The 13054-nt window shown below is 46.2% G+C and overlaps 1 long non-coding RNA gene across 1 annotated transcript; it reads left to right on the top strand.

Moving 5' to 3' along the window:
* Positions 1-4750: 4750 nt before the first annotated feature.
* LOC134559112 (uncharacterized) lies at positions 4751-12620 on the top strand. The gene is made up of 4 exons (XR_010082456.1): positions 4751-4872; positions 5806-5927; positions 6850-6985; positions 11905-12620. It is a non-coding gene; the product is annotated as an uncharacterized LOC134559112 (long non-coding RNA).
* Positions 12621-13054: the final 434 nt, after the last annotated feature.

Genomic DNA, 13054 nt, shown 5'->3' with positions numbered 1-13054 from the left:
TCAGAAGGATAACTAATCCTTTGGAATATCCAATGCAGCTTTGAAAAGTGAAGGATTAGGTTCATGTGTCCTAGAAGAGAGCACCTAGAATGGGCTTATGTGAGGATTTTGGAAGAGGTGGAAGTGAAGAGAGTGTGGAGCAGATTCTTTCACTTGAGGTCCTTCGTCAACAGGACAGGAGGACACGTGCAGGTCAGGGCACTGAAAAATAAATGGCAAAGCAGGTACAATTACTGACAAATATGGCTACAAGACAGGCTCTCAGGCTGGAGGCTCCAAGATACCAAGCTGCTTTGTCAGTCTCAGCAAGCTGGTAAATAAAGAGAGGGGTTTGGAGCTGATCCTCACAAAGAGCACTTTCAGCTCCAGCTCCTTCTTCAATACTCTGCAGCTGGGGGAGGGCACAGGGAGCCTCATTTATGCATCCAGCAGCAGTTTATGACAGGCTCCATCTCATCTCAAGGGTCAGACATAGACACACATCATTGTCCAATTCACAGATCCTTGCATCTAAAAGTTTAATAAGCGCTTCATTTGATTTCTTAATGCATTTCACAGAAAGTGAACATTTTTCCTGGCAGAGTAGGGACTCTGAGCTCTTTTATCTGCATCCTATAAAGGGCTGGGATGTCTCTTTGAGCTTGGCCAATAATTTGAAAGTAATCCAGATTTTGTTTTTCCTGCAGGTCTAAATGAAAAGTGAATGTTCTAAGTGGAGGAGTAAGAGGTACATTGAATTTGGAAATATGACCACAGTAGCAGCAGAGCTGTGGAAAAATTCAAGGAGTTACAAAATCTTTAAAACTCAATTGTTTAGAAATTAGGCACATAGTTTAAAAATGACATTTTGGCAAAGCTGTGTAAGTTACCCTTCCCATCATATATTTTATTAAACCTTTGCCATATGTCTGGTCTTAACTGGCCAGCAGTGTCCTCAGGAGTGTCCCCTGGTTGCCTCTAAACCCACTAAATGACCAGAGCACATCTCCAGCCATTGCCTACTGGCACTTGAAGAAGCCTTGGTGCTTGATTCTAAATTCCTGCCATTTTCCCTTGGCAGTTGGTCCTTGGGAAGGGAGGCCACTGGAGGAGATGATCTTTCTCTCCCATGATACTGCAAGTATCATAAGCTGAGCAGCTTTGAGTTTCTTAAGGCTGAGCTGCTTCTCTCACGCTGTAGGAGCAGAAGAACATCTGGTCTTAGCTACTGTTTTTCAACTGGATCATCTTGTGCCTCACTAAAATGAATGAGAAACACATGCAAGCTGTATTTTCAAAAAGTTGTATTTCATTGATGCAACTCAAGTAGTGATTTTCACATGCAATTAGATACACAGATGTAGACAAGCAACAATTTACACACACACACTGCATTTCCAACGAGGCCCTATGAGCATTCCCAGATGCTTTACACATGGAAATAGGCACATGGAGAGGAGGCATGGGAAAGTACTCACATGTGCAATTGTATCTTCCCACAGCAATGCCTGGGAATTAGAAAGGACTGACTGAAACAATATTTTGGATGTAAAATCTGATGACACTTTCAATTCTGTACTGCAGGCCCCTCTATAAATAATGCTAATTATTAATTATGATCTGCCTACAACAGCACTTCCCCAGGCACTTTGCAACAGGCTGGAATAAAGGAGCTCAAATCGCCTGGTGTTATTATGCTTTTGAGAAGAGTTTTGGAACAGCCATCAGTGTCCAAAGCACTGCAGGAACAGCATAAAAATGTCCCCAAAACACTGATGAAAAGTGAAAATCTGAAGAGCAGCTGGAGCCTTCTGCTCTGGCACCAGGGTGGGAGAGTTGTGGCTGCTCCTCCTGGAGAAGGGAGGACTCTGGGAGCACCTCAGAGCCCCTTCCAGAGTCTAAAGCAGCTCCAGGAGCACTGGAGAGGGACTTGGGACAAGGCATGGAGGGACAGGACACAGGGAATGCCTTTAAGTGACAGAGGGCAGAATTAGATGGGATATTGGGAAGAAATTGTCTTCTGTGAGGCCCTGGCACAGGGTGCCCAGAGAAGCTGTGGCTGCCTCTGGATCCCTGGCAGTGTCCAAAGCCAGGTTGGACAGGGCTTGGAGCAGCCTGGGATAGTGGAAGGTGTCCCTGCCATGGCAGGGGTGGAGTGGGATGGGCTTTGGGATCCCTTCCAACCCAAACCTTTCTGAGTCCATGATTTGATGTCTCTGGATGGCTGCACTCACCAGCATCTGACACCTTTCTTCAGAAATGTCCATAAAGAACATGAAGGCATGAAGGCAGTGCCAGCTGGGTCACAAGTCACAGCCACTGAGCTCCCAAGAGCTGAACACTTGCATGTGCAGGTCCTTCCACATGGAATTACCTGCTGGAGTCCTGGCTGAGGCCTTGCAACAGCCTCTGCTCACTTCTCTAAATAGATCATTTCTGTGACCCCCTTCAGTCCTTGTTTCTATTAACAGGCCAAGCAAGCTTTAAGTGCCAACATATTGAAGAAGTGGAAAAGTTGGTTTATAGAAAGAAAAAAAGGGGAAGGAAAAGAAAAACAAAGGCCAAGTTATTTCCACAATGTTTGCATTCTCATGTCTTAACCACAGCATTCCCAGCACGTGCATTTTTATGGCACATCTGAAAACCAACCATGATGCAAAAGAAGCTTCCAAGTGTTAAAGGAAAGGAAAGCTGAGAGGGAGACAAGGGGAGTGAAGGCAGGCAAGGAGGAGCAGAGCACAGCAGCAGGGCTGGACTCAGCTGTCTCTGTCCTGCAGTCCCAGCCAGGACCTTGCTCTGCAGGTGACCCAGGAAAGCAGCACAAGTTCAGGGCAGGAAAGCCTGTAAAACTCAGAGGGTTTTAATTTCCCTTTTAGTAGGTTGAAATAGCAGGGCATGACCAAAATGTGTGAAAGTGCAGGGTTTTTTATCCTTGCAGTTAAAACAAAGTGAGTCCTGGAGGTGTGGCTGTTGCCCAGGTAGGGAGAGGGACTGGAAGGTGTCCTGTGCTGTCCTGGGGTGGTCACAGCTGCAGAGAGAGGAGCAGAGGCACATATGGTGTTACACACGATGTGCAAGTGTGGAACACTGCTTATGTCTTTTACTGGACCACAGACTTTTAAGGGATCAGAGCACTTGGACAGTCAGTGCCACAGCCAGTACCAGTTTATACACCCCTGCAGCCTGTTTGCCACCCCAGCATCTCTTCTAGGCAGAAGGGACAGCAGCAGTCCCTCAGCCAGTGAACTCCTGTCCCCAGCAAAGCTTCAAGAAGATGCCAGGAGCCACTTCCCAAGCAGTGAGTCCATCCTGTATGATGGAGCTCCTTTGCTCTCTGAGGACTTTGTCAACACCTCAGTATTATTAAAATGTTGCTTTTAAAGTCAATTTCCTTTTCTTTTCTTTGTAGTTTATAGAGTGTTGCTAAAGACCCTCTCCCAGCCCAAAATGCGGATCTGTTCCAGGTTTGCAGTCATATCAACAATAGGCTGGTGACTTATTTCAGAGGTGCTGGTGTAATTACCCGTACCTCACACACACCTCCCATTCACACTGAGTTCCCTGCAGCTAATGAGTCTTCCCAGAGAAGAGAAGGAGGAACTCTGGTTGGTTCACTAAACCCCTGTGCAAGTGAATGAGCTTCCAGAATGAATCCAGTCTCTGTAAAGACAGTATGTGCTGAAAGCTGTCAGGCGTTATTACAAATAAAAATGGCTCAGCTTCCTTAAACTGAACATTTCAGCCACATTTTGCCAACAACACCATGTTGATGTTCTTTTTTCCCCAGTATTTCTGTTTTGGTCAAAACATTGATGGATTTGTTCTGCCATTATAAGTTCTGTCATCTCTAAGCGCACACTGGCTACACAAGGCAGGATTTGGCCAATGGTGCCCCAAAAGATACTCTTAAATATTGGGATACCTGAATCCAACATGTGCTGGTACTGGAAATGTTTGGAGCAGGGATTACATTTCAGAATTATGAAATGCTGCCTTTGGTACCAAGTTTAAGTGGTGTTTTTGGCAGGCAATGATGGGATGAGCTTTGTCACCATCACACCCTGGTGAAGTATCTTTGTGGGCTGCATTTTTTGTACCCTACATCAATCTGGGTGTATCTGTGCATTACAGAGAGGTGATGAAGGGCAGAGCTTGCCAGGCACTGGAGGGGGTGGGATGGACCTTTGGTAGCCTGTTAGAGTTGTCAGCTGCCCACCAGCCCTCTTTGTGCAAGACAGCCACGGGTGGATCGGGGTGTGGCGAGTGGACAGGGCCAGGTGCTGGCCTGGGCCTGGCTGGTGGCCACCCCATCTACAGAGCTGCTCGGGACAGCCTTTGAACTCTGAATGAGCTGAGCACTGGCCCCCACGTAAATGAGAGCAGCCTGGAGACTGTAATAAATTACAGGGCTGCTCCAGCCCCAGAGGCAGGCACACATCTGGCTGGGTTCCCACTGGGGCAGTGGGGCTGGACATGTTGCTCTGGCTCTGTCTCAGTCAGAATTCCCTTTCTGGGGCAATCTTCTCATGGCTGCTCAAGCTGGGCTTGGGTTGTCAGAGCTTTGGAAACCTTTTATATCTTCCCTTCGCTGGAAATACCAGTGCTGATGTAAAGTGTTGTCAGCTTCCATGCCTGAATTCCTGGTGGCGACTGTCTCACTGACTAGCCTGGCCCAGGTGGCGTCCCCATCACCCACATCACCCAGAGCTCTCTTCAGGATTCCTTGACAGGATCTGCCTCAACAGTGGCTCTTTTTCTGCCCAGGGTGTGGATCCAAACCAGCAAAAATACTCTCAGCTGAGCTCCAGGTGCCCTCTGAGGCCAGACACCTCTGCTGACCTTGTCCAGCCCTCGTGCTGGATTGCTGGGCTGATCTCAGCAAAGGAGCTTAAAGTAGGTAAAGGTCCCCCAGACCAACATCTCCCACTCCTTGTGACCTCCCTGCACAGGTGTGAAGACAAACCCTGGCCCTTTCAACAGAAACTAAACTCTGTAGATCTGAGATACTGTTCTACAGCTGCTACTAGCTTTTCAGTTGAAAAGGTTTTGAGCTTTTACCTTTTTCTCTATCACTCCAAAATGAGTTTTTGGAAAGGCAATGAGGAAAGAAGACAGCAAACCCACAGTGCAAACCAATGTGACCTTTTCTTGCAATGGGACATAAGCAAAGCAAACTAAGGAATTTTCATGCTAACACAAAACATTTAATTCACTTCTTTGCAAGTGATTTCACTGCTCCTGAGCATTAAAACTCTTTTAAGTGCAGCTCCCCTCTCTCAAGTCAGACAGAGAAGCAGGAGCTTGGGCCACCCTGAGGGCAATGGGCAGAGCTTACAGTGCTTACACTCCCCACCACAAATGAGCCATGGAGCCCTGGCCAGTGCACAGCTCTGTTCTTCCTTTAGAATGAAGCAATAACCAGTCTTCATGTTGGCTTTTCTCAGGAGAAAAGTTCCCTTCAGTGCCCATGAGGATCCTGAATCTCTTCAACTGGCAGGAAAATGACATGGAAAAAACAATGGACAGAATATTTTTTCTTACATATTCAAATAAATGGGTGGGATTTCAGATATATCAGCTGATATTTCTTTTCTCATAAGAATAACTCTTAACTTCATATATGAGTTTTAGAGGTTTAAATATTTGGGATCTGGAAAAAAAGGCCTGTGCTGATGGGATCCTGTCAGTCTGATAGCCAGCCTCACCCCCACGTCAGTCCCTTGTCCCAGATGCTCTGTTCCAAAAGCCTCCTGTCCTAAAAACCAGGGCTTTTCCAAGAAAAAGGAAGAGTGCTCCATTTTTACCTTTATCTGGTTGCATGTTCAGGGCTGAATGCAGCTCCCAGGAAATCTTGGACAATTCAGCTGACCAGTACAAGAGAGCGAAATTCATCTGTTTGTATCTGTGGTGTGATGATCCGGAGTCCCCCAGATGGAAGATGCATGGAGGTATGGAAAAATTGGATTTTTTAAGTGCTGGGGGTGCCTAGAAGGGGAGGAGGTCTGTGCATGGTTATGCCAGCCTGCGGAGTATAAAGTAGGTTCCCATATGGTCAGTTTTTAGGATTTATCCTGTTTCAAATCTGCATAAATGGCCCACTCAAGGAGGCCAAACTATTAAAAACAGCTGACAACGTAAAAGGGGGAGGTGAATGCCAAGCAAGCAGTAAGTAAACTCTGTAACTGAGCTGACAGATGGCAAATTAATGTTGTCAAATAGAAAGAAGTACATAAAGCTAAGGAGCACTATGGCCAGATTGCTTTCTTGCACATGAAGTCTTTAATCATATGGATATCCTTGCTATTTTTACTCTAATGAGATTGGGAAAGAAAAATAAGACTGAGGCATCAAATTTAAGATGAATTTGCTTTGAATCCACAAGAAATTGAAGCCCTTACAGAAACAAGGAGAATTATTTGCCAGGCAAAATTAGTGTCACAGATGAACTTGTTTGTGCTTCTGAATTTTGACATGTTTATTTTATTGGTAATATTGCTGTAGCCAACAAGAGTAATAGCCAGGATAGATAAGCAGGCAAAGGAAGCTGAGTGAAAAATTATGTTCATGGAACTTTTTCCCCTTAGGCAAAGGCAAAAATAAAACCCAGCCCACCAAACCCTTTCCCTCTCACTGGTAAAAGGGGAAAAATAGAAAAAACCCATTTCTCTTTTAAGGTACAACTTGATGAAATACCAACGAGCCAAGTACATGAACACAAAATTATTATTTGCCCATTGCAGTGTTTATAATGAGAATACAAATTTAATTTGTTTCATGCATTTCTTTAATGGTAAGTGTGAGGATGTCTTTTAATCAAGAGGTTAATGTGGGCTCTGACAACTATTAAGGTATTCACACCTCTGATTAAAGGGAGGATCGGCTGTGTTTGAGCAGGGAGCTCAGTAAACAAATACATCAATCATGGGAAAATCTCCTCCAGAATGTGCACCGTCAGAGACAGCCGCCAAGGCAGTTAAAAGGAAGCAATTTTCCACAGTGCTTGGAGGTAGGTAATATAAAATAATCCATAATTAAGTTTAATCATGGCTTATCAGGCCTTCCTAGGCCTGTGAGCATTGTGGCTAATGTTTAACATATTGTCTCAGCTCTAAGTTTCCTCTGATGCCATTTCATTGATACAACCAGCCCCTTTTATTTGGAAGTGGCAGATGTGATAAATGTGTCTGTAGGCCAGATTTGTCAGTGATACATCTTGGGATAGCTCAGCAAGTGTTGATATCGGGATCCTCTGCTAATAAAAATGGGGTTTGCTCAGTGGGGCCAATGGAACAATCCAATTTACACAGAAGAGCCTGGCCCAGCTGTGGGAAAGGTTCAAGCCCTTCGGTCTTCCTCAGAGGAGGCTCAGGGGAGACCACAGCACCTCCTACACCTACCTAAAGGAAGGGACAGCCAGGGGGGTCGGGCTCTGCTCCCAAGAACAGGGACAGGAGGAGAGGGAACAGCCTCAGGCTGGGCCAGGGGAGGCTCAGGGTGGACAGCAGCAGGAATTTCTCCATGGAAAGGGAGCTCAGGGATTGGAACTGCCCAGGGAGGTTTGGAGTGCCCAGCCCTGGAGGTGTCCCAGGAAGGGCTGGAGGTGGCACTCAGTGCTCTGGGCTGGGTGACAAGGTGGGCATGATTCACAGGCTGGGCTTCATGGTCTGGGAGGTCTCTTAATGATTTTTTTTCTTTCTTTTTTTTTTTTTTTTTTTTTTTTTAATTGACTTAAGCTAGAAGTTGCTTCAACCCCCTGTAAGGTCAGTAGTTGTTTTAGAGGAAGTGGGGGAAAGTTTCTAGTATACGTAAAGCTGCACAGACCCTTCCCTTCTTGCCTGCATCAAGCAGGGAACAGCTCTGGGAGTCAGACCTGGATGGGAGATAGGCTGTCCAGCTCAGGATGCAGAAGGTGTCACAGTTAGGGGTGGCCAAGGCTGTTTGCTAGAACTAAAGAAGTCTTCTGTCCCCATCCCCAGCTTACCGTTAGGAGTATAAAATTCTTACTTCACTATAATGCTGTAGATCTTTTTTTCTTGGTTTCTCGGCATTTAACTAAAGCTGAGAAAAGTTTTGCAGGCATTTTTCCCATTTCAGAAAGAAATCCAGTTTGGAACAAAGTGGGAACACTTTGTTAATCAAAATATGCCAATTAATAATGTCAAAAGAAATCTATGAAATGAGACTACAGTTATAGAATTTATTTTATTATTATTAAAAAACCCACACCATCTTGAAAAAAAAGAGTTCATGGAAATGCAAAGTATGTTAATTTTGATTAAAAATTTTGAGGAAATATTCTGGAGAGGAGACAGTGTTTGAAACATCCTTGTTCACTTTGGCAGTTTTTTGGTGAGCTGCAGAAGGGACTTTTCACAGAGCTCCCCTTTTAACTGGCCAGGAGAATATCCACTGACTGTTCCTCAAACCTACCCTGCTAGCTGTATATCTAAATGCTGATCTCCAGTTTTTAATCCAGGCCATCATATTTTTCTTTGAGTTCAGGATCATATGGACTTAGGCAAATCTCCCTTTATGTTTGCTGTGGCCTTGCTGAGCCATGCCAGGGGCTTTGTGAGCTGTGTGTGATTTACAGGCTCCAGCTCTGTGAGAGCCCAGGGTCCTCAGCATCCTCCAACGGCTGTGACTGCCTTGGGCACGTTGGGATAGACTCCTGATCCTTTATCACTGAGTTCCCATGGAAAAATCCTGCCCTCAGCCCTGCCACAGGGTGCCCAGAGCAGCTGTGGCTGCCCCTGGATCCCTGGCAGTGCACAAGGCCAGGCTGGACATTGGGGCTTGGAGCAGCCTGGGACAGTGGGAGGTGTCCCTGCATTGGCAGGGGGTGGCTGGGTGGGCTTTAGGGTCCCTTCCAACGCATCCATTCTGGGATTCTGTGATTCTATGACCCAAGGACAACAGGCCATTTCCACACAGCAGAGCTGTGCTGTCCATTAGCTGTGCCCCAGCGCCATCGGGGTTTAGGTGTGAAAGGCTGGAGGCAATGCTATTATCCCAAATGCTGGAGGCTGGAGAAGCGCTCAGGGGGCTCTTAGCCATCCCCATTCCCTCCTGAGCCTGGCAGTGATGGAGCTGTCCCCTCCTGGCAGAGCAGCTTGTGCTTCTTTGCTGGTCCACAGCTTTGGGCTCAGTGATTCCAGAGCTGTGGATATAAAAAAACAGCTCATAAATAAAGTGTTTGCTGTTTCTCTGGCAAAAGGAAGAAAAGCTACAAACACCTACAACTGATTTTTGTTTTTTAAAGTGTTTGGATGAAAGCTGAAAGTCTTTCACAAAGATGCTTCTTTGGCTTTGATTAGACACTAGATTTCAGTCGGTCCAATGGAATTTTAATGCTATGGCCAAATATAACATCAAATAATGAAAAACTTCAATGGTAAACATTAACACAAACAGGCATCGAGTGTATTAAACATCTTTTAGAATGCAACAGGCCAAATCTGCAAATTGGGAACAGGTCCCTGAGCTGGCACACTATAAAAGCAGGCTTCAATTTGCCATCTCCAGGACCTGCTGATGGAATACAGGGAATATCTGAGCTGGAGTCCATGACCTGTTTAGATTAAGCTCTGTGTAGCATTGATTCAGTTATTTATTTTGGCTGCAAGGAAGCAGTGTTTAAACATGGGTGCATAAATGGGATGTCCATAGCCCAAACCTGCACTAAGGGGACCAAGTGCTTATTCTGTGAGTCTGGCCACCGAGGCCAACAGCTGAGCCCAAGTCTTGCAAAGCTAGTGTTGAAAATGGGGCCAGATTTTACAAATTCAGGGCCTTCTGTGTGTGCTTAGGGTTTTTAAAAAATGCAAAATCCCCACTAGCTCCCAGGGGATGCAGGTGGGAGGGCTGAGAGCTGACCCAGGGACAGGGAGTGCCCCTGGAGCAGAGTGTTCTGTCCCAGGACAGGCCTTGTCCCTTACCTGTGCTGGGCACCCTCCATGGGTGACTCTGGCCACATCAGCAGCTCCTTTACAATTGCCCAGTCAAAGCAAACCTGAAAACTGCCACAGCTCAAGTTCTGTCCATCTGAAATAGATTCAATCCTTTTTCTTTTGCTGCCCGGGCTTTAAGGGGTTGCTGCCATGCATTCAGGTTGTAGGGATTAAAGGCTAAAAAGCATCTGATGGGGGTTCAGCTCTTCTTGTTTTGAGGTCACTGAGTGCTTTATGGTGACAAAGAGTCCAGTGTTGGAGACACGTACTGGACTGAGGAGTGGTGCTCCTGCATTTCCCAGTAAGTAAATAATAAATAATGCAATAAATATGCCCCATAAAAAGCCTTCCATTAAAATAATGCCTCAGCTCTAGAAGCAGTTCATGCATGAACCCCCATTGCATGCAAAGGCACAGACATGTCGCCTGAGCATTACATCCTTCTCTTGGCAATCGAGCTGGATCCCAAATGCCAACTTCCAGTGGCATTGTTTTCCCCACTTTGATTTTTAATTATGGATCACATGGAAGGATGAAGAGGAAAGGCCCAAGTTTTGGGTTTTCGGGGTTTTTTTGGGGGTTTTTTTTGTTTCTTTTTTTTTTTTCCTCATTTAATAATTTAATTTGTATTCTGATCTTCAAATCCCAATAGCATCATGTGAAGTAGAGAAACTCGGCAGGGGAGGGGGAGGAGGGATGGGGAAGGGAGCCAGGGCTTTCTATTTCCATATGGTGAGCCTCTCTTCCTCGTGATCACAGCTTGTCATCTGTCTTCTTTTAAACTTCAGATTCCCTGTAAAAATCTTCCCAGCAAAGAACAGGCCACAAATGTGACATAAAGACAGTCTAAGTGAAGAGATTACCATAGGGCAATGGTGAAGCATGATTTCATTGCAGGATTTCTTTACACATGGGCATGGATGCAAGAATAACCCAGTCCCCGGGAACTGTGTGTTTCTGGAGTGGTGCACAGTGGCACGAGAGTTATTAATATTCTAGGCAGATTAGCCTGTGCATTCCCCTTCCATTTAATTGGCAGACAAAATGATTCATGTCTTCCTCATAAACTGGGATCAGATCAATGACCACCTTGATTCACCTGGGTTTAAAGCGGATCATCATTGTGGCCCAGTCGAGACTTCAGCCGTGCTGCACCACCCTGCCAGGGACCAGTCAGTCTTAACATCCCACCAGCTGAAGGAAGGAATTTTTTCTAGCTTAGAGACTTTCTGTAAAGTAACAATAATGTCATCTCCTGATGTGCAGCCATGGGAGAAAAGAACAGATATTGCATCTGGGGGTTTGTGCCCCAAATGCTGCTTACATGCAATGTTTCTGAGCATCTCTCTTAATTCAGTTATTTCACACAAACTGCTTCAAACACAAAGTGAATGGTTTGTACTCTAACTCAGTGTAATGCAAGGACCCCTGCAGTGATCTCCATGTGTGCACCTCGCAGTGCTGCAATGGGTGGGGGACAGCACCCACTGCAGCCTATTTGTCCTGAAAACCCTGAGTGTCATTCAAACCTAATGATTTCTGCAGAAAGACCTCCCTTCCCTGCTGGGATCTGCCTCTGTAGGGATGGTTTGTACTAGTGATGGAGCAGGAGTGCCACGGGCCAGGTCTGGCAGTGGGAGGGGAGCTGGGGAGCAGTAAAGGGGGTGCTCAGCCAAAGACCCTCCCCAGGCATGATCAGGGCTTCAGAGCCCCTCAGAGCCATGCCCCAAACAGCTCCTGGGCATTGTGGGCATGGGGACAGCCAGCCCAGTTCCCTTCCTGTAAGGAGGGAAATCCTTCACTGAAATGGGGGTACCTGTTGAATGGGAATTCTGGGCTTGGGTGGAGACATGTTTCGGATTTTAACTTTGCAATCAGCTGCTGGAGGTCCCTGTGCCCTGACATATCCAAAGCATGTCCCTGTGCCCACTGCTGCTCCATACCAGAGCCATTCTTTCTGTCTTTCTCATCCCAGAGATGCTGCAGAGCAGATCCAGAGGTGCAAGGAGCATTGCTGTGGAGCAGCCTTGGCACCCAGCTCACAGCCCGGTGAGGACTTGGCTGGAGGCAGCTCAGACCCTCCAGACACGCTGATGTGGTGACTAAAGCTCCTACTGGGAGTTCCAGCCATGCCCTCAATTCCCACTGCTCCTGTCCCCCACCTCCCACTGTTCCTGACCCCCCAGCCTTCTCCAGGGCTGCTCAGCAGGTGCTGCTTTGTTCTTCCCACTTTTGAAGGTGCAGATGGAGGTGTGGGGTCAGCCCTCTGCAGTCTCTGCTGCAGACAAATCCAGGTCATGGCCCTCCTAGGAACCCCCCTGGACCTCCAGGAGCTCTTACAGGATGCAGGGTGCCCAGCTGGCCCAGCCCTGAGGGCCACGGCGGTGTGGGCTGTGCCAGGGTTTCCCGATGTTCCTGCTCTGTTCCGATGAAACATTATACAGAAAGATATAGGCAAAGCATTACGCTTACAGCCTTTGCCAACAAGTTATGTTTTAATGTAATTTAACTGTAATCTCAGAGTGTTTTTGTTAGCTATAATTAGTAAAATATGTCTGTTTTCTGTGTTCCTTGAAGACGTCTGAACTCCTGCCAGTTCCCTATAGTTTTCCTGACATGCAGTGTAACAAGCAGACCACCAAAATGTATTTACCAATAACTGTTTATTTACATTCCATGAAATCTAATAACATTTGCTGCCTTCATTCGGGATAAATGCTGGCCAAAGTGTAAAGCATAAAAAAATAAACACTGTCTTACTCTCTAACCCAGTCCACAAAATATTTTATTTTTGCTCAATTTGCCCTGCCTGTTAGCATTTTGGCATTCTGCTGCTTGGAAGTTGAAAAAATCAAAAAAGGTTGAAAAAGTTCTGTAATGTATCTTCCTGTTCAGTCCAAAACCTTGCAGGGATTTCCTGGACATTTTACTTTTCATTTTAAAGTCTGCACGAGGCTGGTATTTCATTTCTTTGTTTTCAGCTCTCACAAGCATTTGAAACCATCTTGCAGAGAAAATATCCAGGGCACTGAACAGCAGCGGCGGTTGGTGTTGCACCAGTGCCAGTGTAAAGCATTGCTCCTTCTCCCACAGTCATTTGCCTTGCTGGTGTAAAAATAATCACA

This window comes from Prinia subflava, chromosome 16 (genome assembly GCF_021018805.1).
Source record: "Prinia subflava isolate CZ2003 ecotype Zambia chromosome 16, Cam_Psub_1.2, whole genome shotgun sequence".
Lineage (NCBI taxonomy): Eukaryota > Metazoa > Chordata > Aves > Passeriformes > Cisticolidae > Prinia > Prinia subflava.
This window is presented reverse-complemented; position numbering and strand designations above follow the sequence as displayed.